Below are 6,000 nucleotides of genomic sequence, written 5' to 3'. Positions count from 1 at the left end.
CTAAATTGGGAGAAATGCCTGAGATCACAGCATAAAATCTGTAAGTAAAAACTGTGGATCCGGACCTCTGGAAGATGGTGGTTAGGAGAGACGGGGCAAAAAACACCTCCATGAAAAATACTAGATAAAAGCCAGAAAGTGACCCAGAATACCAGTTCCAGCGAGGTACCATCTGGACAAGGTCTGCTAATCCACAGGGACCGTGCACTTGGTGAAACCAGGAGTCTACATTCTGAAATGAATGAGTAAGCACTGCAGTGTGGGGGAACCATGGGTTGGCATTTGGAATCAGACTAGTTCTTTTTTAAAAAACCCAAAAGCAGCTGCGGATATAGCAGCAAGAACTGCACAGGGAAGCCCAGCAGGAATGGCGTCTCCACTACCTGTGAGTACGTCTCAGTGTATGGCGTGGATGATAGTCTTTCACACACCCGCTGCTAATTGTCTCAGAGTGAGGCAGGCAGAGTTTAGCCAAAAGGGGGAAAAAACCACACCCCTTGCAGCCATCTTCCCAGCAGGCTGGGAACACTCTTGCCCGGCACTGGCACCACAGCCCAGAGCTGCACTAAAAAAAACCCAGGGCAATGGGAAGTGTTTCCAGCATCATACATGTCACAATATCAGGCATGGACAATAGCCTTTCACGCACCCGCAGCTAATTGTCCCAGAGCTAAGAAGGCAGAGCGGTGCAAAAAGGGGGAAATTAACATGCCCCATTCAGCCTTCTTTATAGCAGGCTGGGAATGCCCCTGCATGGCCGTCCAGCCTAGAGCTTCCCTTGGGGGTCGGCGCACACTTGTGACGTAGCACAGCCTTCCCTCAGCAGAGGCCCTAGAAGGGCACAGCTTGGAAGAGGGACCCACTCAGAAATCCCAGGGACCATATGCCAATACCAAGAACTTGTGAGTCAGCAGCAGAGACAATCTGTGGTGAGACCAAACTGAAGGTTTAGACTCTTGGAACAGCCTTAAATCTCCAGGAACACCTGGGTGATTTGATTGTTAAAGCTGCCCTCACTCCCTAACTGCTCAGACACTCACCCCACATTCAGGGCATACAGCACCAACTACAAATGTAAAACTGGTGCACAAATTGGATCCCACAAGAATCAGACCCCCACACACCACAAAGACAAAGTTGGGGAGAACTGGCTTGAGGGGAATAGGTGGCTTGCAGACACCACCTGCTGGTTGGTTAAAGTGTACACCACCAATCTGTAGATCTGGCAAATTAGAAGTATTTGAATTAGCATACATATCCTAAAAGAATCTTATCAAGTTAAGCAAATGCCAAGAGGCCAAAAACAACAGAAAATTTTAAAGCATATGAAAACACCAGATGATATGGATAACCCAACCCAAACACCCAAATCAAAAGATCAGAGGAGATGAAGTACTTTGAGCAATTAATCAAAGAACTAAAGACAAACAATGAGACCATAACACAGGATATAAAGGACATGAAGAAGAGCATGGCACACGAGTTAAAAGACACAAAGAATAGCCTATAAGGGTATAAAGAAGAAATTGCAAGAGTAAATTAAAAAAAAAGATGATCTTATGGAAATAAAAGAAACTGTCAACCAAATTAAAAAGATTCTGGATACTCACAGTACAAGACTAGAAGAAGCTGAACAACAACTCAGCAGCCTGGAGTATGACAAAAAGGAAAATGAAAGAACAAAAGAAAGAATGTAGAAAAAATTGAAATGGATCTCAGGGATATGATAGATAAAATAAAATGTCCAAATATAAGACCCATTGGTGTCCCAGAAGGGGAAGAGAAGGGTAAAGGTCTAGGAAGAGTTTTCAAAGAAATTGTTGGGGAAAATTTCCCAAACCTTCTACACAATATAAATACACAAAGCATTAATGCCCAGTGAACTCCAAATAGAATAAATCCAAATAAACCCACTCCGAGACATATTCTGATCACACTGTCAAATCCTGAAGAGAAGGAGCAAGTTCTGAAAGCAGCAAGAGAAAAGCAATTCACCACATGCAAAGGAAAAAACATAAGACTAAGTAGTGACTACTCCGCAGCCACCATGGAGGAGAGAAAGCAGTGGCACAACATATTTAAAATTCTGAGAGAGAAAAGTTGCCAACCAAGAATACCTTATCCAGCAAATCTCTCCTTCAAATTTGAGGGAGGGCTTAAATTTTTTACAGACAAACAAATGCTGAGAGATTTTGCTAATAAAGGACCTACCCTACTTGAGATACTACAGGGAGCCCTACCAACAGAGAAACAAAGAAAGGAAAGAGAGATATGGAGAAAGGCTCCATAATATTAGATGAAGATGCATTTTTTAAGCCATATAGTGACCATTGAATATAAGTTTGGCTTTATTGTCATCACAGTCATCATAAGACACAACCCTATATTAAATTATTTTTAATTTCATATTTCAGAGTGGAATAAACAGACATTGCAGAATGGTGACATTATGAAGGAGAAAACATAGTTGCTATCACATCCTATTCTGTGCTACCATTTCTTTCACTCTATTTCAAATGGATAACTTAGGTTTATGGTATGGCATTCTTTCTGAAACACTAGAAGTCAGAAGATGAAGATATTTGCCTCACTTTTCTGACTTGCTGATTGTAAATGTGGTCATCTCACTTAACTTGTAAGATGACTTTTAGTTTCCTAACTGGTAAAACAGGAATTAGACTAAGAATAATAAAAACTATTAAATTTAAGTTTGAAAATATAGACTTCTTTTGAAAATCCAAAGAAATACTCTTATACTTTTTGAGACCATTGAAAAATGTGTATTCTTAATTATGTTTTATTGGTTGGTGTAGATTAGATGTCATTGTCTGGAGATAGGCATGAGCTATATGGAGCAAAGGCATTTAGGGAGCAGTGTTGGTGAAAATGTCTATTTATATATGAAGAGACATCTGTTATTGTAGTCATTGAACCACTAAATTTAAGTGGCAATTATTAACTTCTATTTCATTACACTGAAACAAAAAAGCATTAATTGTGGACCCAAGATTTGCTATTTATTGCATAGTTAATGGAAAATACTGAACCATTTTAGCTTCTGAGTTCAGATAGAGGGTTTGGCAGGGTTTGGCAAAAAAAAAAAAAAAAAAAAAAAAATCTGTTTACTCTCTGATCCCTAAGCTTGTATAGTTTACAGTGAGAATTCCTATAAGTAAAACAAAATTATCTCAGTGCATTTAGTTCTTTATAAAAATAATCTGAATAGCAAGGGTTATGTGTAGGCATGTTTGTAAATATACAAAGGAGGAAGAAGGGGAAGTATTGATCTGTATTCAGATTTATTCTGCAACCTAGGTATGGTGAGAATAGCACAACAATATCCTCATCTGTAAAATTTATAACACAGCCACTATATTGTGATATCAAATAAGATGACTATAAATATCTGAAAATTAAATACTATTCTGAAACTTAAAAAAATATATAGAGGGGCATATAGGGAAAAAATATACCTGTTGCAAACTAACTACAGTTAGTAGCATTTTAATGTCCTTTCATCAACAGTAACAAATGTACTATATCAATACTATGAGTCAACAATGGAGGGGGGAATAGTTAGGGATATGGGACGTTTTAAGTTTCCTATTTTTTTTTGTCTGTATTTCTTTTCTGGAGTAAAGAAAATGTTCTGAAAATTGAAAAAAAAATTAATTGTGGCAATGGATGCACAGCCGTATGATGGTACCGGGGGCAATTGATAGTTTGATTGTACACTTTGGATCTTTGGATAATTGTATGGTATATGAACAATCTTAATAAATAAAAAATTTAGAAAAAAAGGTACAGTTGAGACATTGTTTCACTTTAATGAAACAATCTATTAAAGATTTGCAAAGAAATATGCTAAATCAAATCAAAAACTTAATCAATGAGTTCAGGGAAGATACAGCAAAAGAGATGAAGGCTATAAAGAAAACACTGGGTGAACATAAGGTAGAAATCAAAAGTTTGAAAAAACAACTGGCAGAATCTATGGAAATGAAAGGCACAACACAAGAAATGACAAACACAATGGAGACATACAACAGCAGATCTCAAGTGGCAGAAAAAAAACACTCAGGAATTGAAATCCCACACACAAAAGAACAGATAGGGAAAAGAATGGAAAAATATGAGCAACATCTAAGGGAATTGAATGACAACATGAAGTAAATGAATGTATAGGTCTTGGGTGTCCCAGAAGGAGAAGAGAAAGGAAAAGGGGCAGAAGCAATAATAGAGGAAATAATCAATGAAAATTTCCCATCTCTTATGAAAGACAAAATTAACAGATCCAAGAAGCTCAGCGTACCCAAACAGAATAGATCTGAACAAACCTATGCCAAAACACTTGATAATGAGATTATCAAATGTCAAGGACAAAGAGAGAATCCTAAAAGCAGCAAGAGAAAAGCGATCCATCACGTACAAAGGAAGCTTGATAAGACTGTGCAGATTTCTCAGCAAAAACCGTGGAGGCAAGAAGGCAGTGGGGTGATATATTTAAGATACTGAAGAGAAAAACTGCCAACCGAGAATCCTGTATCTGGCAAAACTGCCCTTTAAATATGAGGGAGAGCTCAAAATATTCTCTGACAATCAGATAATGACAGAGTTTCTGAACAAGATACCTGCTCTACAAGAAATACTAAAGGGAGCACTACAGACAGATAGGAAAAGACAGGAGTGAGAGGTTTGGAACACAATTTTGGGTGATAGTAGGCATAGCAATGTAAGTACACTGAACAAAGATGACTGTGAGCATGGTTGTAAGAGGAAGGTTAAGAGCATGTGGGACACCAGAATGAAAGAGGAAAGATAAAGACTGGGACTGTATAACTCAGTGAAACCTAGAGTGTTCAACAATTGTGATAAAATGTACAAATATGTTTTTACATGAGGGAGAACTAATGAATGTCAACCTTGCAAGATGATAAAAATAGGGTGGTATTGGGGGAAAAAATGGAATCAATGCAAACGAGAGAAACAAACGTTAACAGAAACAAACATTGTATTATGCTTCCTTTAATGTAACAAAGATGATATACCAAAGCTAAATGCCTAAAGAGGGGGAAATAAGGGAGGGGTGTAGGACTTTTGGCATTGGTGATGTTGTCTGACTCTTATTGTACTTTAGTTTAATTCTGTCTTTCCTTTTGTTGCTTTTTAGCTGTTATGTTTTTTTTCTTTCTTTTTCTTTTCCTTTTGTCTTTCTACCTTCTTTGGCTTTTCCTCCTTCTTTGTGGAAGAAATGGAGATGTCCTTGTATAGATAGTGGTGATGGTGGTGAATACATAAATACATGACTATACAGGGAACCATCGACTGTTAACTTTGGACAGAATGTACGGTGGGTGAACAAAACCGTCTTAAAAAAAAAATGGGTTGATGAAGAAACCTTGAGGGTACTATATTGGGTGAAATAAGTCAGACACATAAGGACAATATTCGTTGATCTCACTGATATGAACTAATTAAAAAATGTAAACTCACAAGACATGAAATGTAAGTTACCAGGATATAGAACGAGGCTAAAGAATGAGCAGAATGTTCAACTAGGTTGAACTTAAGTGTTTGGAAATCGACAGAAGAGACAGTAGCATGTTATTGTGAGAATAACTAACAGTGCTGAATGGTGTGTGAATGTGGTGGAAAGTGGAAGCTTAGAGTCATGTATGTCACCAGAAGGAAAGTTGGAGGTTAAAAGATGGGAATGTATAAAACAGTGAATCTTGTTGTGGACAATGTCCATGATTAACTGTACAAATATCAGAAATGAACCAGAACAAATGTATGATACTATAACTAGAAGTTAATAATAGAGGGGTATATAGGGGAAAATGTGCCTATTGCAAACTATGTACTACAGTTAGCAGTATTTTAACATTCTTTCATCAACAGTAACAAATGTACTATACCAATACTATGAGTCAATAATGGAGGGTGGTGGTTGGGGATATGGGAGGATTTGAGTTTCCTTTTTTTTTTTCCTTTCTGTCT

Source organism: Choloepus didactylus, chromosome 6 (assembly GCF_015220235.1).
Source record: "Choloepus didactylus isolate mChoDid1 chromosome 6, mChoDid1.pri, whole genome shotgun sequence".
In the NCBI taxonomy this organism is placed as follows: Eukaryota; Metazoa; Chordata; class Mammalia; order Pilosa; family Megalonychidae; genus Choloepus; species Choloepus didactylus.
Note: the sequence above shows the minus strand (reverse complement) of the source record.